This window comes from Macaca mulatta, chromosome 11 (assembly GCF_049350105.2).
Source record: "Macaca mulatta isolate MMU2019108-1 chromosome 11, T2T-MMU8v2.0, whole genome shotgun sequence".
NCBI classification, from domain to species: Eukaryota; Metazoa; Chordata; class Mammalia; order Primates; family Cercopithecidae; genus Macaca; species Macaca mulatta.
In genome coordinates, this window is record NC_133416.1 from 741,598 (window position 1) to 765,868 (window position 24,271).

The following is a 24,271-nucleotide window of genomic DNA, read 5'->3' on the forward strand; positions in this document are numbered from 1 at the left end:
GCAAGGGAGCGGCCCCTGACCAGAGGAGGGAGCCGCACAGCGGGGCCCCCAGCACGTGGATGGCAGGATCTGTGCTATCTCAGTCCCAGGGCCCCAAGCAGAGAAGGCCTGGGGCTCCCAGCTGAAGTTTTGCTGTCTCCTCTCTCACCAAAGTCGAGATGGACTGAGTGAGACCAACGTCTGCTGGCTCCTCGGTGGCTGCCGATGTGGCCCTCAGGCTGCGGGTGAAACCGTCTAGGGAAGCCGAGACAGTGGCTAGAATCACAGCCACGAGTGTTCCACGGGCCCTAAAACACAAGCGCAGCCTGAGGAAGGCAGCGCCCGCTCAGATCCCCGTCCAGGCTTGTGTGCCACACTCGAGAGGCACACGGCACCAGAACATGGCACTTTAAGTGACTTTGTGGGGTGTAGGAACATAAAATGGGGCCTCGAGTGGCTCAGAAGTCACTCCCACCAGCCCACGGGGACCGGGGCGGCCCCTCTGGATGTGGCTGGCGTCTCTCCAGGGCGGGCTACAAAGTCCTATGGAGGAGGTGAGCGTCGGTCTTGCTCTGAGGAAGGCCCCTGACAAGTATCCTGAAAATGCGGGCACACAGCTGGCTGACTCATCTGAAGGGACCTGTTGAGCCACTAGCCAGGGAAGGCTGGAGAGAACTCGACTAACACACGATCCCTGCCCAGGCGCCCACCTGGGCCGCCCACGAGAAAACTAGGGAAGCTGTGAAGATGGAGGTGTGCACGGGGCTGGGAGAACCCTGGGAGAAGCCGCACTGGGGACAGGGAGGGACGGAGGGCTGGGCCCCACAAGCAAACGAGGGAGGCGCTCAGTGCCATGAAGACCCTGCTGCACCCACAGCTGCAGGCCTGGCTGGCAGCACGACCGTGGCTTCAGGCGCGGGCCCAGGAGCACGTGTGTTTGGCAGGAGCTGCCCTCCTGGAGCCGCACTACGGGTACCGTCATTTTAGAGGCAGGTACCTGATATCAAGGATGACAATCAACCATGCCACCCTGAATTACAGCCATGTCCTCAGCGGGTCGCTATTTACGCTGACAATTACAAAGAGTTTGAACTCACTGTCCCAAGAGGCAACAAGCCCTTCATTATCACGGCGGCAAGCCTCTTTGCGGCCCTCCTCCCCCGCCGCTTCCCGTGGGGGCAACCTGAAGTCCCATGACAGTGACTCAGAGCCAGCCCAGTAGCTTCAGTGCAGGAAAAATCACAAAAACTCAAACACATCCTAAACATGGGCAGTTGGTAGGAGCTGATTCCTAAATTAAACCTGTTCGGAGGCTTTCTGGGCTAGCACGGCTCTGATCACAGGCTTGTGCTTTTTGCTCCCCCTGAAGGGCGGCGAGGAGGCCAGGCTCTGCCATTTTGCAGGCTCCGATACGTGGAGTCTGCCCTGTGGCATCGGTGGCCTTTGCCAGACAGTGTGACCGTAGCCCGCAGTGAACACTCGGCACAGCAGAGCAGGCTTGGGGAAGAACAGAAAGTGACCTCTAAGCCTGCAGAAGACGCTAAACCACGCACGGCCTCACGTGCACTGTGTGTCAATCGCCGCTGAAGCAGGAACGAGCTCTTAATAGTTCCAGTAAATGCAAAGGTCGCCCTGGAAAACAGTGTGAACCTTTCTGACTACTCACAGGTAGGTAGCCACTGCCTGAGACACGAAGGTAAAGAATTCACCTGAAACTGCATATTATAAAACTTATTTTTAAATGATGGCGCTTAATTTGAAAGACTCCCAAAGAATACTGCATTAGAAAGTGACAGAGTGAAACCGTGAAGCTGACCACGGGAGTCCCTGGAAATTTCACCAAATGTTGCGTTAAAACTGGGAAACAGAAGAACCGCACCTGATGAAACATTCCATTAATCACTCGAGTCCTCCCCACATACGAAGCTATGTTAAAAAGTGTTCCAAAGGTGGAGAGGATGATATTTCTTCCGATTTCGCAGGGGATGTACACCACCCCTGCAATATGGTTCCTAACATCCAGGGGCGAGAGGATGATATTAGTCTCAATATTGCAGGAGGTGTACACTCCCTAGTGACATTGTTCCTAATATCCAGGGAAGTAGAGGAAGATATCACTCCCAATAGAGCAGGGAGTGTACAACCCTTCTGTGACATTGCTCCTAATAGCCAGCAGGGGAGAGGAAGATATTACTCCCAATATTGCAGGAGGTGTACACTCCCTAGTGACATTGTTCCTAATATCCAGGGAAGTAGAGGAAGATATCACTCCCAATAGAGCAGGGAGTGTACACCCTTTCTGTGACATTGCTCCTAATAGCCAGCGGGGGAGAGGAAGATATTACTCCCAGTATTGCAGGGGATGTATACCCCCTTGTGATATTGTTCCCTATATCCTGGGAGGGAGACGATGATACTCATGGCAATATCGCAGGGGGTGTACATATCCACTGTGATATTGTTCCGAATATCCAGAGGGAGAGAAAATGATGTGACTCCCAATATCACAGGGTGTGTACATCCTCCTGTGATATTGTTTCTTATATTCAGGGAGAGAGGATGATATTACTCCCAATATCGCAGTGGTTATACACACCTCCTGCGATATTGTTCCTAATATCCCGAAAGGGAGAGCAACATATTTCTCTCAATATGGCAGGGGGTGTACACCTCCTTTGTAATATTGTTCTTAATATCCATGATGGGAGAGGATGATATGACTCCCAATATCGCAAGAAGTGTACAGTAGCCTGTGATACAGTTCCTACCATCTAGGTGGAGAGAGGATGATATTACTGCTCATATCGCATGTGTTGTAAAACTCCTTTGATATTTTGCCTACAATCCTGAGGGGAGAGGGTGATATTGCTCCCAATATCGAAGAAGGCGTACACCCCCCTGTGACACTACGCTCAATATCCACGTTGGAAGACGAAGACATTACGCCCAATATCGCAGGGGATGTACACCCATCCTGGGATATTGTTCCTTATATCGAGAGGGGGAGAAGATGCTATTGCTCTCAATAACACAGGGGCTGCAGAGGTACACCCCTCCAGTGATATTGTTCTTAATATCCTAGGGAAGAGAGGAGGATACTACACCCAGTATCGCAGGGTGTACACCCACCCAGTGATATTGTTCTTAATGTACTCCACCTCCCACCACCAGGGATATCAGTCCTAATATCCAGGGGAAGAGAGGATAACATTATGCCCAATATTGCAGGGGAGTGTACACACCCTCTGTGATGTTGTTCCTAGTATCCAAAGGTAGAGACGATGATATTACTGGCCATATCGCAGGGGGGGTACACCCTTCTATGATACTGTTTTTGACATTCAGTAGGGGAGAGGACAACATTAATCCTAATATCACAGAAGGTGTACAGACCCCTGTGATGTAGACCCTAATGTACAGGGGAAAGAGAAGACTATTGCTCTCAATATCACAGGGGCTGTAACCACCCTGCCCCCTGTGTATTGTTCCTAATATGCAGAGGGGTGGAGGCTCATAGTACTCCCAATATACGAGAAGGTGCACACACACCTGTGATAGAGTTCCAAATATCCAGCGGGAAAGAGGCTGATTTTACTTTCGATATCGCAGTGGGTGTACACAGCCTCCAACCCTAGGATATTGTTCCTAATATCCAGGTGGGAAGAAGATGACATGGCTGACAATATCGAAGTGGGTGGACACTTCTTCAGTGATATGGTTCCTCTTATTCAGGGGGTGAGTGGATGATACTACTCCCAATAAAGTAGGAACCATACAGCCACCTTGGGATTTTGTCCTTAATAACCACAGGGAGAGGTGATATTACTACCAATATTGCAAGGGGTGTACACCCCTCCTGTGATACTGTTTCTTATATCCAGGAAAGGAGAAGATGGTGTTAGTACCAATATTGAAGGGATGAACAGCTGCCATGGGATATTGTTCTAAAGATACAGGTTGAAAGAAAATGAGATTCCATCCAATATAACAAGGGGTGTATACCCCGCCTGTGATATGAATCCTAAAACCTAAAAGAAGAGAGAATGACATTGCTTCCAAAAACACACAGGGTGTACACCCACCCTGTGATATTGTTCCTGTCATCTAAAGGAAGAGATGATGATACTACTCCCACTACCGCCAACCAACTACCACTTCTTTAAGCATCTTGACAACTTTTTGCAGGGAAAACAAGTACACAACCAGCAGGATGTAGAAAATGCTTTTCAAGAGTTCATCCAACCCTGAAAGCACAGAATAAACAACTTTATTTCTCATTGGCAAAAATGTATTCATTGTAATGGTTTCTTTTCTTTTTCTTTTTCTTTTTTTTTTTTTTTTTTTTTTTTTTTTTTTTTTTTTTTTTGACAGAGTCTCACTCTGTCACCCAGGCCAGAGTGCAAAGGTGCAATCTCGGCTCACCGCAACCTCTGCCTCCTGGGTTCAAGAGATTCTCCTGCCTCAGCCTCTTGAGTAGCTGGGATTACAGACACATGCCACCACTCCCGGCTACTTTTTGTCTTTTTAGTAGAGACGGGATTTCACCATGTTGGTCAGGCTGGTCTCAAACTCCTGACCTCCTGATCCGCCTGCCTTAGCCTCCCAAAGTGCTGGGATTACAGGCGTGAGCCACTGTGCCCAGCCCATTGTAATGGGTTCTATTTTGATTAATAAAGATGTGTTGCAGCCTAGTTATATAAATTTAAAATTCATGGTCCAAAACCATAATTACTTTTGCACCAACCTAATACTTTAAGAATTAAAAGAAGCCTTTATATTAGAGAGCCCATGGATGATAAAATCATAAAGAATATTACAATCTCCATAACCCACAAACTTGGTAACTTAGACCAACTGGATGAATTAAAAGACACAATCTATTAATACTAAAACACAGGAGAAATAGGTAATCTATATATATTGATATCTGTTAATAAAATGGAATCAATACCTAATAACCTTACAGAAAACTTATATATTCCATAAATCTGACATTCTGTCATGTTATTCTAACTGGTGGGATTCAGGGATTTCCATTTTGATAAGAACATAGGTGAGTCTCACACACTTAATTTTAGTGCTCATTGGTCAGAAAAGCCATGTCCACTATAGGATACTGCGGAGCAATGCGTTATGGAGAATTTAGGCAAGATAATATGATTTTCAGAGTTAAAGGAAGACAACCTGATTTATGTACAGTAATTCCTCATAATATCATAGGGGATACCATATTTAAACTTTGGGGTATCCCCAGGTATAATTCTTATTTGAGCCACCTGTGAATTTCAGACACGGAGGCTTCCCAACTTTGGTGGCTTTCAATAAATGTGGAAGTTAACTCACAACCTATTTTGTGGAGGCATAAAATTCAATGAGCACTCATTTAACCTTTTATTTTAAATATTATTTTTGTAAACTTGCATTTCCAATTAGTTGAAATTTTAAACCTGTTTCAGTTCTTATCCACTTTTTTTTTCCCCCCGAGACGGAGTCTTGCCCTGCCACCTAGGCTGGAGTGCAGTGGCATTGTCTCGACTCACTGTAACCTCTGCCTCCCAGGTTCAAGCGATTCTCCTGCCTCAGCCTCCTGAGTAGCTGGGATTACAGGTGCCTGCCACCACGCCCAGCTAATTTTTGTATTTTTAGTAGAGATAGGGCTTCCCCATGTTAGTCAGGCTGGTCTTGAACCCCTGACCTTGTGATCTGCCCACCTCGGCCTCCTAAAGTGCTCGGATTACAGGCCTTAGCCACCGCACCCGGCCTCTCCACTCTTTTTAGGTGGAGGGGAGTAAGAGTTTCTTGGAATTAGGAGGAACTCCCATGTACCCAACCCATTTGGGTAAATTTCTTCCTTCAGAGTTTTTCAAATCAGCATCACCATTGTTAAAGGCCTCCCACATGGTAATAATTGTGCTATAGGGTTTTATAAACATGAAGTTTATGTTTGGCTGAATGAACCTCCTTGCTGTGGCACAAGGGGGCCATAGGTGTTTTCACCAGTTATGAAGCGGGTTCACTGTGCAATGGCTACCAACTTTTCTGAGTACAATGAGGCCAAATACATTCATAGATAAATTCCATGAAGTGAATTTATTACTTACAAATAGCAAACAAAAGACAACAGAAGTCTAGGATTCAATATGAACCACTACCACAAGATCAGGAAGGCTACCCAGAGCAGATGGATAGAGTTTTGACTATAAGTGCTTCACTTGCACTACAACTGAGGGACCCCAGAAAGAAGCCCACATTGAGTTTTCTCCCAGGATGTGGTTTGCTGGACACAAGCGTTAAAGGCCATTCTGTTTCGAGCAGGGACTATAACAGAGCCTGGGCTGTTCTGACCAATGTCACTTGATTATCAGGATATTGCCTTCCCAGCATGTCATACAGTAATCTTGAGAACTACCAGTAAGAAAGGGAGGAAAATGGCCCTGCACCCTTAAAACTGAAGGATCAGGATATTTGCTGTGACAGAGGCACAGACAGTAGCGACCGAGTGTTCTTGTGAGCCATCTACTAGTTCTCTTAACCGGAGCGTGGCACCAGACCGCTTTTCTATTTCCTTTCAATGGAAACTATTTCAGAATATTTTGAATTTCTACATCTATAGAGTTGTGGCACATGATCACTGGCAGTGTAGACTCTCTGCATGGTTAAAGGAAAGAGTTCAGAAGCCCATCAACCCACATTGGAGGAGACCACCTAATCCTCCAGAGAGTGTCACTCCATCTTCCTGGGGTTAGCTCCACATACAGTAAGGCCACTATAACTAAGGCCGTCAAGACTTGCAGTCCGAAGATGAGACTTTTGACATGCTGATAAGCAGCAGTTATAAGAAAAGCCCACACACTGGCCAGGAATTTTTCAATGAAAGCAGCTGAGACGCTTCTTCATATGCTTCAGTAGGGGCTAATATCAAACTAGTTCTTCCCATTTTCTTTACTCAGCAGTGCCTGAACCATGAGGCACCATAGATGTACACCTCATCAGGAGGGTGTATGGTACAGCAGCAAGGGGAGCAGCAGCACAAGAAACAAACAAGGCCACTACTTCTGCTTACATAATAACTATTGTCTTGGAGTGTAAAATAATTAATAATGTTCACATGGCTGCCCTAAGCACACAGAGATGGTGACCAGAGCAGATGCAGGGACTACAGACATACAGCCTGATTCTTGCTAATTAGGACTTAAGTGTTGGCTTACGTGCTGTGCTTTTGTGCATTCATAAGCCAGGGCCTCAAAACTGCCTGCTAAGCACAGGCCAAAGGTCATGCTGGGGTGCAGTTAAACATTGATGTCTAGGAGATGAGAGCATTTTAGTGTGGAAGAAGATGACAACACCTGAAGACCACAAAACACTGTGCAGACCAAAGGGAACGCCCATCGTCAGCTCACGGTTCTGACCCAGGTGACTGCTGATGTGTTACGGAACAGTCAGCCCACAGCAGGTAGGTCAGTTGAGCTGGTGTCCTTCATGAGGGCTGATCCATTCCATTCGTGTTGCCAATTGTTTCAATAGCGTCTCATGCACCCCACTGGTGAGGAAGGAATTAGCACCCTACGTTTACTGACACCGTTAAACACATAACATCTATTACTAAACAGATAAGCCAGATATCAGTTATTAATTACATACAGGAGGATGGTGTAAGCTCCCACAGGCCCAAACAGGGATTAACTTGAGCGTAGAGAGTGGTATAGCATTTAAAAAGTGAGGATATTCCTTTTTGTTGTTGTTGTTGTTGTTGTTGTTGTTGACACAGAATCTCGCTCTGTCACCCTTGCTGGAGTGCAGTGGTGTGATCTCGGTGCACTGCAAGCTCCGTCTCCTGGGTAAACTGTATGTACTTAGGAATTAATACCAACTCATTATTAGCAAAAAATAAATATCTTTACATCAAGAGTAGTTTTTCATTTAACAAAAATAGGTGGGATGTGTATAATGGACAAGGGATAATCAAAATTTGCCAAATGAGGCTAGTAAGACAATCCCAAGAATTCACAATAATTATTCACTGGTCCATTAATCACAGGACAATACATACAAATGAAACTTACCTGACCGGGCGCAGTGGCTCATGCCTGTAATCCCAGCACTTTGGGAGGCTGAGGCGGGCAAATCATGAGGTCAGGAGTTCAAGACCAGCCTAGCCAACATGGTGAAACCCTGTCTCTACTAAAAATACAAAGAATTAGCTGGATGTAGTGGCGTTCACCTGTAGTCCCAGCTACTCGGAAGGCTGAGGCAGGAGAATCGCTTAAACCCAGGGGGCGGAGGTTGCAGTGAGCCGAGATCGAACCACTGCACTCTAGCCTGGGCAACAGAGTGAGACTCCATCTCAAAAAGAAATAATAATGAAATAAAAAAATTAAACCTACCTACATATTAGAAAAACATCCAAATTCAACCATGAATCCAGCACATTATCAAATGAATAGACAAAAATTCTACCAACAGACTTAAGAAAATATCATTATCTATGAAATTCAAGTACTACTGCTTAAAGAACATTTACAGAACTCTCACCTCAAGGTTTCCCTGCAACACAAGGTGAAATGCATACTCAAGACTCTTTAAGAATGGGCCACTGATAAAAACAATATACTTGTAACTTGTGTAACATTTCATAGATTTTTTTCAAGCACTGCACGATAATTAATTTGCATCAGGCTTTCCAAATTAGAAAAGCTTCACTTATAGAACTTCTTTCCTGTGGGAGTTTTCACACGGCTTTTCAAGTAAATGTTAAAACTGAAAATATTCTTGCAGTTTCTAAACTATTAGAGTTTTAATCCTGTGTACGTTCTTGTATTTACAAGGTCCAGCCAGCTACAGCGTGCATTTACATATGTCCTTGAGTGGGTATGAGAGAAATGAAACACTCAAACATTCTGGACATTCATAGGGTTTTTCTCAGGAATGAGCTGATGTCTTCAAATGGAACTAATACAACCGAAGGCCTTACCATAAATTTAAATTCAAAACCTTTTCTCCACTCTGAGCCCTCCCAAATCTTCAGGAAAATCCGAAGGCTTGACCACATTTCCTACATTCTTAAGGTTTCTCTGCAGTGTGAGCTTTCATGTTTATGAGGGAATGGGAAAGAGTAAATGTTTTACCACATTTCTTACATTCAAGGGGTTTTATTTATTTATTTATTTATTTATTTATTTATTTTTGAGATGGAGTCTCACTCTGTCACCAGGCTGGAGTGCAGTGACACAATGTCAGCTCCCTGCAACCTCCGCCTCCTGGGTTCAAGTGATTCTCCTTCCTCAGCCTCCTGAGTAGCTGGGATTACAAGCATATGCTACCACACCCAGCTATTTTTGTACTTTTAGTAGAGACGAGGTTTCACCATGTTGGCCAGGATGGTCTCGATCTCCTGACCTCGTGATCCGCATGCACAGGGCTTCCCCCCAAGCCCCTGTGGCCTTTTATGTCCTTGAAAAAGAACTAAGACAACTGAAATGTGCCACCATGCCCAGCTAATTATTTTCTTTGTTTTTGTTTTGAGACGGAGTCTGCTTCTGTCGCCCAAGCTGGAGCGCAGTGGTGCGATCTCAGCTCACTGCAAGCTCCGCCTCCCAGGTTCACGCCATTCTCCTGCCTCAGCCTCCCGAGTAGCTGGCGTGAGCCACCGGTCCCGGCTTTATTTTATTTTTTGTACAGACAGGGTTTCATCATGATGCCCAGGTTGTTTCACATTGTTTTAATCCAGGCTGGTTATGAACTCCTGGGCTCAAGCAATACACACACCTTGGCCTCCCAAAGTGCTGGGATTATAGGCTGAGGCACTACACCCAACCTCTATATCATGATTTCTTTAGTGGCGCATAAGGTAACTGGAACGAGTGTAGGCTTTACCGCATCTCTTACATTCATAGGGTTTTTCTCCAGTATGAATTCTTTCGTGGAGGTGAAGGGAACTGAGGCGACTGAAGGCTTGGTCACATTGTTTACATTCATAGGGTTTCTCTCCAGTATGAGTACTTCTATGGTTACAAAGGGAACTCAAACGACTAAAGGCTTTGCCACATTGTTTACATTCATAGGGTCTCTCTCCAGTATGAATGCTTTCATGGTCATGAAGGGAAGTGGAACAACTGAAGGCTTTATCACATTTGGTACATCTCTCTCCAGTGTGAGTCCTTTCATGCATCTTAAAACAAGAAAATCTGAGTGTTTTCCCACATTCCTTACATTCGTAGGGTTTCTCTCCAGTGTGAGTTCATCCATGTATTAGACAAGAACCAGAAACAGTGAATGCTTTACCACATTGTTTACATTTATAGGGTTTTTCTCCTGTGTGAGTTCTCTGATGTCTTTCAACTGAATTGAGAAAATGAAAAGCTTTCCCACATATCGTACATTTATAAGCTGGATTTCCACTGTGCGTTATCTTGTGTCTTCTAACACCTGGAACAGAAACAAAGAGCTTCCCTCACTGTTCACATTTATATTGCTTCTCTCCATATGGTTTGTATCCTGAGTGAGCTGGGATGTGCCTATTAAGGAGGGAATGATGTACAAAGACTTTTCCACAAATACTGCATTCACATTGTTTTAATCCAGTAGAAATGTTCTCATTCAGATCAAGATTTGGAATGTGGCTGACAACTTGTCCATACTGACTACCTTCTTTGCTTTCACACAGTCTCTGTACCATATGATTTCTGTAAAAAAAAAAAATGACAAGCACATTACTATTGGTTGGTTTAATAACTTTCTACTCATTCATAGGTCTTTGACTTACACTGCTACCAATACTAGGGAAAATGCATTTTTGTTTTGTTTTGTTTTGTTTTTGTTTTTGTGCCATGACTGAATTATTTGAAAGTAAATGGGCTACTACTGAAAACACAGCTACCACCTGCATGGCTATGACCAAAATAGTAACATTCATATACACAATTTTGTAGTACTATTTTCAAGTAAACTGTTTTCCAAACACTGACTGCTACACTGATGTATGTTACATTTTGGGTGAAATTTTTCTAAAAGGAAATGAATTTCAAGTGACTCTTATTTGCTTTGATTGCTTGTTTTTAAATTCATGACATGCTAAGATTCCTTCAGAGGACTTTATTTCCTCTTCTCGGTGCAAATTATCTTGTATCTTTCCCGTTTTTTGAAGTGATCTTCAATATTCTGGTCTTTCCGTTTTTTCCTAAAATGCAGATGCACAAAATTATCATGAATTATTTCAAACTATAGAAACATTACTAGATTTCATGTTCATTGTACACAGTGCCCATGCCTGATTTATTCACCAAATCATTCCCTTGCCCCATTCCAAATCACAAATAGCACTGATGATAGGGAAATACTTCTGTAATTAAGTGAAATGTGTTGTCATTCTTAGCTACAGAAGCCAGGTTCCTGCAGGTTTCCTGCATCACTTCTCTGGAGAGATTCTTCTGAGAAGAATCTAGCAAAGCCCATTCCTGCTGGGTAAAGTTCACAGCCACATCCTCAAAAGCCATGGAGTCCTAAAACATTCCACACATGTGGATAGAAGGATGAGTGAGACTGAGAGCACTGGGAATGTATACTCAATTCATAAGCTGTTTACATGATTCTAAAATTTCCAAGCATTTATTCTATGACTTGATTGTCACAACTCTTACTCTGTTCACACATACTCCCTCCCACACAGCAGTACTAATGCTAGAATTGAATTATTCAAAAAGGCAACAGCAAAGTAGAAACACCCATCTCATTAGAGAATCCAGGGAGTGAGATTACGATATGCTGCTAGGAGTTACCTTTTAACTTCACTTTGTACATTTCTAGTATCTGTAATACTAAAGTCCTACCTGATGTGCATAAGTGCGTTAATATTATCAGTCCTGAGACTACTTATTCTTAAAAATACCTGCTCGCAAAGTTCAATCTTTGTTTGTATTAGGAACTTACATTTTGAAAGGGATTCCACCAACCCAAGTAATAAGAATGACTCACTGCATCTAAATGGCTTATGCAGTATATTTTCCAAAACTTCTTCTGCTGAAAGTCTATTATTTTGTGTCACTGCAGTGGTACTTAGGGAACCAGACACAAAAACACAGTCTGAACACTAGTGTTCCATTAATTTCCCTGGTAGACAATATTTTACATGTGCTGTCACTTGTTAACTGTGGAAGTGAACCCATTCCACGTGATTACACCAAGAGAGAATAGGCTTATTAAATTTAATTGAGTAGTAAATAAAACCAATAATTGATATTTAACAATACTAATACAACAATTTTTCAAATTTCTATTGCACAATATCAAGGCAGAAAGGAATAAGAGGAAATAGGACACATGCTTTTTAAAATGACATTAATGTCACCACCTCCAGATGCTATTCCTATGAAACCACATAAATTCCCAAATCAGGTGGTTTTAGGCAAGAAAAGCTACTCTTTCATATGCAGTAAAAATGACCAATGTCTAATCATTTTTAGTCATCTAAAAAAAGAATGATGGCTTGTCTACATACTTCTAAGATTTTCAAAAAAAAATATTCAGGACAGCACAGTGTTAGCAAAGAGATGAGCAAGCAGACCAAAGGGAAAAAAGTCTTAATGACCCAGCATCTATATAGAAAGTTGAGGAATGATAGAGTAGGCACTATAGAATAGACAAAGAAATTACATGCACTTTAAAATATGAGGCAAACCAGGCTGGCATCTACTTGGGAAAATGTATTGCATTCTTCTCTATTCCATGAACAATAATCATCTTATTATATATTCAAATGCAAAAGATAAAACCAGAATACTTTCAGAAGTCACAGGAAGATTTTTTTTTAATGAAGGATTAGGCAGAATTTTTTTATGTAAGAAAAAAGTGATAAAGGAACAGACAAACTCAAACATATTAAAATTTAGGGAATAAAAAGAAAATAGAGTGGGCCAGGCGTCGTGGCTCACGCCTGTAATCCCAGCACCTTGGGAGGCTGAGGCAGGGGATCACCTGAGGTCAGGAGGTTGAGACCAGCCTGGCCAACATGGCAAAAATCCCGTCTTTTTGTTGTTTGTTTGTTTGTTTATTTGTTTTTGAGATGGAGTCTCACATTGTCCCTTGGGCTGGGGTGCAGTGGCAAGATCTTGGCTCACTGCAACCTCCACCTCCTGGGTTCAAGCAATTCTCTTGCCTCAGCCTCCCGAGTAGCTGGGATTACAGGTGTCTGCCACCACGCCTGGCTAATTTTTTCGTATTTTTAGTAGAGACAGGGTTTCATCATGTTGGCCAGGCTGCTCTGGAACTCCTGACCTCGTGATCCGACCACCTTGGCCTCCCAAAGGGCTGGGATTACAGGCATAAGCCACCGTGCCAGGCCTAAAACCCTGTGTTTACTAAAAATATGAAAATTAGCTGGGTGTGGTGGTGGGTGCCTATAATCCCAGTTCCTCGGGAGGCTGACACAGGAGAATCACTTGAACTCGGGAGGCGGAGGTTGCAGTAAGCAGAGATGGCGCCACTGCACTCTAGCCGGGCTACAGAGCAAGACAGCATCTCCAAAAAACAAAAAACAACACTCAGACACCCAGATAAGAGGATACACATGTGTCCACTGTCATAAATTCTTCACCAAGCTACAAGAGGGGAACTGACATTTTGGTGAATCTTTATAAATCATCAATTTATCTAACACATTTTATTTCACCAGTAGCATTTACAAAGCTAAGTCCTACAATTCCATTTGAAATTACCCTTAAAAAGAACAGAACTTTAAAACTTACTACACTCACTCTGGGGAAGAAATAAATACGAATTTTTAGCAAATGAAATACATCATTTTACCTTGCCTCTTTGGAAATAGTATTTTTATCTTTCAAGCTGTACTGACAAAATGTATCTTACAGTCAGTGAAAACCTGAAACTCAAATAAGCGGACAAGCCTTTCCAAGGTAACAAACTCAGGGAGAGGCAGTGCTGACTCCAACGCAGACCTTTCTAAGTGTCACGGCAGGCCATTCTATCCCTTAGGACACCCATCCTGTTCAGTAAGGTACTCAATGACCACCTACGAGGCACTGGCACTGCTCTTTGTCCTCCTGTGTGCCTTAAGTGCATTTTAATATTCAGATGCTTGCACATCCTCTCTGGGGTGGGTTTTCCTTGTCCTTTGGGATGGTTTTTCTCTCTTCACAGGTCTGAGACAAGCTAGAGAGCAGAAATCATTTCTGTCTTTTCCTCTCAATATCAGCATCCAATTGGCAAACCATCAATGTGTCTTCGAGGAATAAAAACTCGGGCCGGAGGAATAATTTTAATGACCTAACTTTCATGACATTACATTGTATTGTCCATTAATTTTAATGTCCTAAAATTTTAATGACCCTAAGGGGTCACCATTTTAGATGAAACTATACCAGGAGATTCCTCTAAGGCCAAGAGCATCCAGCTGCTCCCCTGAGAGACTCTACCCCCTACCTCAGGCTGTCCTTGGGGATGAGATGACCCCGGGGCTGATACTCACTAGACCCTCCAATAGACATGGCCACTGTGGGTATCCTGGGTCATCCCCCAGACAGTTCTAAAATGCCAGGACTAGGAAAAGACAGGAGAGTGGCTGAGGACACAATACCCTGTAAAGTTTTCACGGGGGGACCTCAACCTAAAGACATTTTGGTAATATGTACACTTAGGAAAGATGAAAAGAAGAGAGGTACAAAGATTTTTTTTTACAGTAGAGTGTCAGATGATTTATTCTCCGCTTTCCTCTCATGTAAAATGTTTGGAAACAGAAAAATATTTTGGCCAAGGTGCCTCACGCCTGTAATCCCGGCGCTTTAGGAGGCCGAGGAGGGTGATCAATTAAGGTCAGGAGTTCGAAACCAACCTAGCCAACATGGCGAAACCCTGTCTCTACTAAACATACAAAAATTAGCTGGACGTGGTGGTGGCGCCTATAAGCCCAGCTACTTGGGAGGCTGAGGCAGGAGAATCGCTTGAACCCGGGAGTCAGAGGTTGCAGTGAGCTGAGACTGCATCATTGCACTCCAGCCTAGCGACAGGGTGAGACTCCGTCTCAAAAAAAAAGAAAAAAGAAAAAAAAAAAAAAAAATATATATATATATATATGTGGGTATATGTGTATATATATGTATATATATGTGTGTGTATATATATGTATGGTTTGCTTCCTCATTCACCTTATCAAAGCCTCTCATTTACGCCCCTCCCGTGAACCCCAAACCACAAACCATGACTGCGGTACCCGTTTATGAATGGCGTTTGCTCAAACACGCCGTTTAACGTTTTAACAAAGCCTCAGGTTAATTTTAGGGGGAGAAAGGTGGGACTGGAAGCTTCATGAACCACAGCTTCTCCCACGCTGGAACCCCGCTCACCGTCAGGGCTCTCCCGGATCACCCTCCCGTGCTCACCGCACTACCTGGGTGGGGGAGGCGCGGGGTTCCCGAGAGGGCTCCGGCCGGCGGAAGTGGCGCCCGCAGGTACAGACAGGACGCAGGGGTCCCGCTGCCCGCGCCGCCCGGCCCTGCACAGAAGGGGACTGAGGCCCGGCTGCGCCCGGCTACTCGATCCGCAGGTTCCGCAGCCCATGGCTGGTTCCAGCAGGTTTCACCCAGCCCTCTTCCCCACTTCAGGAAGCCAGGCGCAGTCCACTCACCGTTCCTCGGCTTCCCCGGTGTCCCGGCGTCAGCTAGGGATGGCCCAATACCCGCAGGTCACAGGGTGGCCGAGCCTGCTGCAGAGGCACCGGGCCTCCCAGAGCCAGGAAGTAGCAGCGGAGACTCACAGGAAGAGCCTACGGTGGCGAAGGCGAGACAAAGCGCCCGCCAGCCAGATCCCGGAAGCCGCCCTCTCCTTTCCGGCGGCGCGCCTGATTGACGGGCCCCCACTCCAGCGTCCCTGATTGTCTGGGGCTTCAGGCCCCGCCCCCTCAGGCCCTGAGTGACAGGAGATTGCGATCTCACGTGAGGCTGGATATGGCCAGAATGACCGTTTTGGCCTAGCGGTTTATAGGGGGTGCGTCCTTCCTGCGCTGGGATCTGACCACGCAAGGAGCACATTCGCATTTAACCTTGTATACAAGGTTATAGCTATTTTGCGTAATAAGATATAAAATTGCAAGCAATATAATGGCAATTCTGTAACTGCCCAGTGGGTTCACCTTGCCCGCTACCTAGACAGAGCCGATTTCTCAAGACAGGGGGAATAGCAATAGAGAAGGAGTAATTCACGCAGAGTCGGCTGTGCGGGAGACCAGAGATTTGATTTTTATTTTATTTTATTTTATTTCATTTTATTTTATTTTATTATTTCTGAAACAGAGTCTTGCTCTGTCGCCCAGGCTGCAGTGCAGCCTCGGAGTTTTATGATTATTCAAATCAGTCTCCCTGAGCATTTGGGGAAAAGAGTATTTAGAAAGTTTATTTTGCCAAGGTTGGGGATGCTTGTGCATGACACAGCCTCAGGAAGTCCTGATGACAGTTGCCCAAGGTGGTCAGAGCACAGCTTAGTTTTGTTGGAGATAATGCTCGGTGACGCAAAGTGAAACCAGCACTTAAGCAAAAGTTTTCTCAGCAACGCAATTTACCTCTGCGGAAGCGTACTGCTCGCATCAATCACAATCGCAAGAGCACACGGAACAAAGGAAAGCAGTGGTTTTTATTCCTAATGCAATCCCTACCTCTGGCATGGGCTGGGGCCAGACCTCAAGATCTAAACTGACCCCGTTGGCTATTTGTGAATACTTTCCCAAATAAGGAAGGGGGAAGGGAGTCGTGAGTTACAATGGTGGGACGTGTGGTTTGGAAGGGAGAAATGGGTGCAGAGCAGGTAACCAAGGGAACAGATGTGACTGATTGATTAGAACTGACGGGGGGAAGGTTGTTTACAGTAACTAAGGGCAAGGAGGCATGGAGAATAAGAAAGTTGAGTTCGAGAACAAAACACAAGAACGTTAACATGCCGAACCTCGGAAGAGAAACTGACTGTATCTGACGGTTTTACACATTTTAGGGAGACAGGAGACATCAATCAACATATGTAAGATGAACACTGGTTCGATCCGGTACAACCTGAAGCAAAAGTGGGTCAACTCGAAGCCAGAAGGGGGCTTCCAGGTCACAGGTAGGTGAGAAAGGAAGGGTTGCATTCTTCTGAGTTTCTGACGAGCCTTTCCACAGGAGGCAATAAGATATGCATTCTTCTCAGCGAGCAGCGGATGACTTTGAATAGAATGGGAGGCAGGTTTGCCCTAAGCAGTTCCCAGATTGATTTTTCCCTTTATCTTAGTGATTTGCGGGGCCCAAAATATTTTCCTTTCCAATTTTCCCCTTTTGTTTTAAAAATATTTTGGAGAAAGCATTTTAGAAGAAAATCAGTCTCTGGTGGCAGGTTTTGTCTGACTTCTCATGGAGTAGCTGAGATTACAGGCGAGCGACACCACACCTCGCTAATTTTTTTTTTTTTTTTTTTTTTGGTAGAAACGGGGGTCTTCCTCGGTTGCCCACGCTGTCTCTGGTGCCCAACGCAGGGCTCCCCGTAATCTCTACAAATAATACAGTGAAGGAACACCAGACCGTGGAAAGCTGAGGACGACCGACAAAGGACTCCCGAGTAGGTTTTCACTTCAAGCTCTAGGGTAAGGAGGGCGCTTGGGGAATTCCAGGGAAACCTTGGGAAAATGTGGGTCGAGCTGAGAGCAAGTTCGCTAATTACTTAAGCCTTGTGCAGCAGTTACTGCGCCACGGAGGGGTAATTGTCAGTACCCAAAATCTCACATCTTTGTTCCGTCTGGTAGACAAGTATTCTCCTTGGTTCCCGGAATATGGAACCATGAATGTAGAAGATTGGGACAAGGTGGGATCAGACTTAAAACGAGCACAACAAGAGGGCCGCGATATTCCCGTCTCTGCTTGGTCTGTGTGGTCTGCAATTAAAACAGCCCTGGAGCCCTTCCACACTGAGGAGGAGAAGGAGGATTTTCAGGATGACATAGGAAAGTTGAATAATCAGGAGTCTAATTATCAGCTAAGTGAACCATGACAGTCTCCTTTAAAAAAGGGCGAGAAACGGGAAGGTATGTATGCTAATCTCCAAAGACTTATAAAAGAAACTGCCACCTACTGCGCCTTTAGGGGAAGGTCTGGAATGGCCACCCCCAGGCCAGCCTCGTGAATACTTGGAAGGGGAGCCTGAGACCCGCACCTTGCCGCTCCCATTGTGGCAGGCCCCGCCAGTAACTATGGCGAAGGGAAGCTTCAGGCTTGTCCAACAGCCAATTAGGATGAGGGAATGATCTAGGCTTGCCCACCTGTCAGTTATGGTAGAGGAGTGCTGTGAGCGGGTCCAAATACAAATTATGGCACAGGGACAATCCAGGCATCCATTCACCAGGCACAAGAAATGGGGGATTTGAATGCTTGGCAGTTTCTGGTAATTATTTCACCAGCTGAGGAGGCTAGAGAACTTGTTCAAGCATGCTGGGAGCCATTTCCTTTTAAAATATTAAAAGACTTAAAGCAAGCAATTGGACAATATGGGCCGAATTCCCCTTATGTTCATTCCTTGTTACAATGTGTGGCTTATAACAGACGTTGAATACGTGTGGATTGGGAGGCATTAGCCCGATCCACCCTGTCCCCCTCTGAATTTCTCCAATTGAAAACCTGGTGGACGGATGAAGCAACAAATCGGGCAGAAATGCTCAAGCCCAACGTCCCGTTAATATCACACCTGATCAATTGCTTGGAATCGGATAGGCATGAGGTACTCTAAATCAACAGATGGAAATGGGTGATGAGGCTGTTGATCAGCTCAGAACTACATGCCTAAGAGCCTGGGAAAAAATTCACGACCCTGCTACTGCTTATCCTTCTTTTCACACATTTCAACAGGATCCAAGGGAGCCTTATCCTGATTCTATCGCCAGTTTGCAGGATGTGGCTCAAAAGGCTATTTCCAATTCTCATGCCAAGAAAGTGATGGTTCAGCTGCTTGCTCATGAAAATGCTAATACAGAATGTCAGGCAGCAATTAGACCTATTAAGGGAATGGCAGATCTAAATGAGGAAAAAACTTTAAGTGAACACATTAAAGCCAGCGATGGCATTGGGGGGCACTTATATAAGGCCAGCCTCCTTATATAAGGCCAGGGGGAGAGAGGGGGATGCTATTATTCCCCATATCGTGGGGGGTTTCTCACCCCCTGCGATGTGGATTGTAACAGTGAGGGGGAGAGAGAGGATCGCTATTACTCCCCTTTACGATGTGGATCTTAATAATTATTCCCCCCTGAAATATGTGTTCATTATTAGCAGTCTCTTTTGTTCACGATATTAGGAACAATTTCACAGGTTATGTGTACACAGCCTGCGATGGGAGAAAGATTACCATCCTCTGCACCTCCCGATATTAGGAACCATATCACACAATGGGTGTACACTTTTTCGGAGATTTGGGGTAATGTCTTCCTATTTTTCCCTGAATATTCGGAGACATATCACAGGGTGGCTGTACACCCACTACTCTCTTGGCATGAACATCATACTTTACCTACTGGAAATTAGGAGCAATAGCACAGACTGGGTGTGAAGCCACTGTCATACTGGAAGTAATATCATGCTCTTCCCCCAAGATATGAGGAACAATATCACAGGGGGGTGTGTACCTTCTCCGGTAGGGGTAGTAGTATCATCATCTCTTCCTTTAGATGACAGGAACAACATCACAGGGTGGGTGTACACCCCGTGTGTTTTTGGAAGCAATGTCATTCTCTCTTCTTCTAGGTTTTTGGATTCATATCATAGGCAGGGTGTACACCCCTTGTTGTATTGGAGGGAGTCTCATCCTCTTTCAACCTGCATCTTTAGAACAATATCCCATGGGGGCTGTCCATCCCTTCAAAATTGGTACTAATACAATCTTCTCCTTTCCTGGATATAAGAAACAATATCACAGGAGGGGTGTACACCCCTTGCAATATTGGTAGTAATATCACCTCTCCCTTGTGGTTATTAAGGACAAAATCCCAGGGTGACTGAACGGTTCCTACTTTATTGGGAATAATATCCACTCACCTCCTGGATATCAGGAACCATATCACTGAAGAAGTGTCCACCCACTTCGATATTGTCAGCCATGTCATCTTCTTCCCACCTGGATATTAGGAACGATACCCCGGGTTTGGGGGCGCTGTACACCCACTGCGATATCAAAAGTAAAATCAGCCTCTTTCCCGCTGGATATTAGGAACTCTATCACAGGTGTGTGTGCACCTTCTCGGATATTAGGAGTACTATGAGCCTCCACCCCGCTGCATATTAGGAACAATATACGGGGGGGCAGGGTGGTTACAGCCCCTGTGATATTGAGAGCAATAGTCTTCTCTTTCCCCTGTACATTAGGGTCTACATCACAGGGGTCTGTACACCTTCTGCGATATTGGGATTAATGTTGTCCTCTCCCCTATTGAATGTCAAAAGCAGTATCATAGAAGGGTGTACCCCCCCTGCGATATGGCCAGTAATATCATCGTCTCTACCTTTGGATACTAGGAACAACATCACAGAGGGTGTGTACACTCCCCTGCAATATTGGACATAATGTTATCCTCTCTTCCCCTGGATATTAGGACTGATATCCCTGGTGGTGGGAGGTGGAGTACATTAAGAACAATATCACTGGGTGGGTGTACACCCTGCGATACTGGGTGTAGTATCCTCCTCTCTTCCCTAGGATATTAAGAACAATATCACTGGAGGGGTGTACCTCTGCAGCCCCTGTGTTATTGAGAGCAATAGCATCTTCTCCCCCTCTCGATATAAGGAACAATATCCCAGGATGGGTGTACATCCCCTGCGATATTGGGCGTAATGTCTTCGTCTTCCAACGTGGATATTGGGCATAGTGTCACAGGGGGGTGTAAGCTTTCTTTGATATTGGGAGCAGTATCACCCTCTCCCCTCAGGATTGTAGGCAAAATATTGAAGTGGTTTTACAACTCGTGTGATATGGGCAGTAATATCATCCTCTCCCCACCTAGATGTTAGGAACTATATCACAGGCAGCTGTACACTTCTTTTTTTTTTTTTTTTTTTTTGAGACGGAGTCTAGCTCTTCGCCTGGGCTGGAGTGCAGTGGCCGGATCTCAGCTCACTGCAAGCTCCGCCTCCCGGGTTTATGCCATTCTCCTGCCTCAGCCTCCCGAGTAGCTGGGACTACAGGCGCCCACCACCTCGCCCAGCTAGTTTTTTGTATTTTTAGTAGAGACAGGGTTTCACCGTGTTAGCCAGGATGGTCTCAATCTCCTGACCTCGTGATCCGCCCGTCTTGGCCTCCCAAAGTGCTAGGATGACAGGCGTGAGCCACCGTGCCCGACTGTACACTTCTTGTGATATTGGGAGTCATATCATCCTCTCCCATCATGGATATTAAGAACAATATTACAAAGGAGGTGTACACCCCCTGCCATATTGAGAGTAATATTATGCTCTCCCCTTTGGGATACTAAGAACAATACCGCAGGAGGTGTGTACAACCCCTGTGATATTGAGAGTAATATCATCCTCTCCCCCTGAATATAAGAAACAACATCACAGGAGGATGTACACTTCCTGTGATATTGGGAGTCATATCATTTTCTCTTTCTCTGGATATTTGGAACAATATCACAGTGGGTGTGTACACACCCTGCGATATTGCCACTAGTATCATCGTCTCCCTTCCAGGATATAAGGTATACACCCCCTTGTGATATTGGGGGTAATATCTTCCTCTTCCCCACTGGCTATTAGGAGCAATGTCACAGAAGGGGTGTACATCCCCTGCTCTATTGGGAGTGATATAGTCCTCTCTGCCCCTGGATATTAAGAACAATATCACTAGGGAGTGTACACCTCCTGCAATATTGAAACTAATATCATCCTCTCGCCTCCTGGATATTAGGAACCATATCACAGGGGTGGTGTACACCCCCTGCGAAATCAGAAGAAATGTCATCCTTTCCACTTTGGGATGTTAGGGACAATATCACGGGGGAGGTCTACGCCCTCTGCGATATTTGGAGTCCTATCATCCTCTCCCACCCAGGATATAAGGAATGAGATGACCTCCCACCCAGGATATAAGGAATGAGATGACACCCACTGCGATAGTTTCAATAATGTCATCCTCTACCCCCTGGCTATTAGGAATAACATCATAGAGGGGTGTATACTTTCTTTGATATTGGGAGTAATATCCTCTCCCCGCTGGATATCAGGAACAAGTCTATTAATTATTAATATTAATAAATATAAGAAAAATTAAGAGTAATCATCGATGTTAATAATCACAATAAAGATAGTAAAAATTAATACTGGTTAAAAATGTTAACGATTAGTATTAATAATTAATAGTAAAATCACTGTTAATAATAAAATAATGATATCAGCAATAATGTTACTTAAATCAATACTAAGTGATGCTGGTAATAAAATAATAATTAATATTAAGAACTAATAATATTGTTAAACGTGATTAATGTTAATAATTAATTTTAAGTATGCATAATCATATATTTAAAATAATTATCCATAATTAATAAATGGATTCCTATTAATTAATAGTATCATTGATAATTATTAAAATCAATCATTGATGTTTAATAATTAATTATATTATTACTCCTAATACCGCAGGGGGTGTACACCTACCTGTGATGCTGTTCCTAATATCCAGGGACGGAGAGCATGGTTTTAGTTTTAATACCACAGTAGGTATACACTCACCACGTGACACTGATCCTAATATAAATGGGGGTAGAGTATGACATGACTCCAAACATAGCAATGAATGGACAGCTACCCGGTATTATTGCTCCTAATATTCATGGAAAGTGTGTATTATATTACTCCCAATATCACAGGGAGGGTACAGCTCTTCTGCGATATTGTTCCTGGTATACGGAGGGGGAGAGGATGATAATAATTCGCAGGCTGTGTTCACCCGCCCAGTGATATTGTAATTAATATCCTGGGAGGGAGAGGATGATATTACTCCCCGTGGAGCAGGAGGTGTACACCCAGCCTGGGATATTGTTCCAAATATCCATGGAGGGGAGCAGTTATTACTCCAAATATGGCAGGGGATGTACATCCACCCTGTGACATTCTTCTCAATATCTCAAGGCCGAGAGGCTGATATTACTCCCAGTATCACAGACACTGTACACCCCTGTGTGATAGTCTTCCTGATATCCCAAAGGGGAGAAGACGGTATTAATCCCCATATTGCAGGAGGTGAACACCCACTCTGTGATATCTTTCCGAATTTGCAGGCGTAGAGAGGATAATATTCCCAATGTTGCAGAAGATGTACACACCCCCTCCCCCTGTGATATTATCCTGAATATTCCAAGGCACAGAAAATGATGTTACTCCCAATATCGCAGAAAGTGTACACCCCCCAGGGATGTTGTTCCCATGATCCAAGAGGGGAGAGGATGATACGACTTTCAATATCGCAGGGGTGTACACGCCCCCAGTGATACTGTTCCTAATTTCCACCTGGGAGAGGATGATATTACTCCCAATATCGCAGGGGTCATAAACACTCCTTTGATATTGTTCCTAATATTCAGGCGGGGAGAGGATGATATTCCTCCCTATATTGCAGAGGGTGTACACCCGTCTTTGATACTGTTCGTAATGTCTAGAGGGGGAGATGATATTACTCTCAGAATCGTAAACACACTGTGTGTCCACCGTGGATCCTAATATCCAGGGAGGGAAATTACTCCCCAAGACGTGGGGGGTGTCCACCCCGCCTTCACATTGTTTCCTATACCCAGGGAGGAGAGGATGATATCGCTACCAATATCGAAGAAGTGTACACGCCCCCTGTGATATGGTTCCTAATATCTTCGTTGGGAGAGGATGATATTACTCTCAGTATCACAGGGGTTGTCCATCCCGCCTGAGATATTGTTCCTACTATCGAGAATAAGAGAGAATGATATTACTTCCAATAGTGCAGGGGGTGTCCCCCCGCCATGTGATATTGTTCTCAAGAGCTAAAGGAAGAGAAGAGAATATTATTCTTTGTACTGCAGGGAGTGTACAACCAACTGCGATATTGTGAGGCACCCCTTGTGAAAACAAGAAAGACTGGAATTTGGTGAGACTCCAGTACCACCTGGGCAGCTCTGCCTTCCCCACAGTCTCTCCAGCTCCCTTTTCTGTCCCTTGGGTGTAGGAGAACAGCTCTCCGCAGCAGGGTCCCACCCAGGGCTTCAGAGGACTTGATGGATTCACTCTTTCCTTCTGTTAGCAACACCAGG

At 44.6% G+C, this 24,271-nt stretch overlaps 2 pseudogenes across 1 annotated transcript; both read right to left on the reverse strand.

Annotated features, from left to right (window-relative positions):
* Window positions 1-287: 287 nt before the first annotated feature.
* On the reverse strand, window positions 288-961 carry LOC144332997 (uncharacterized; annotated as a pseudogene).
* Window positions 962-9,636: 8,675 nt separating this feature from the next.
* On the reverse strand, window positions 9,637-15,597 carry LOC144329430 (uncharacterized; annotated as a pseudogene). The gene is made up of 2 exons (XR_013400758.1): window positions 15,377-15,597; window positions 9,637-10,661 (listed from the first exon to the last, which is right to left on the reverse strand). The product of XR_013400758.1 is annotated as an uncharacterized LOC144329430 (transcript).
* Between the last annotated feature and the right edge of the window lie 8,674 nt (window positions 15,598-24,271).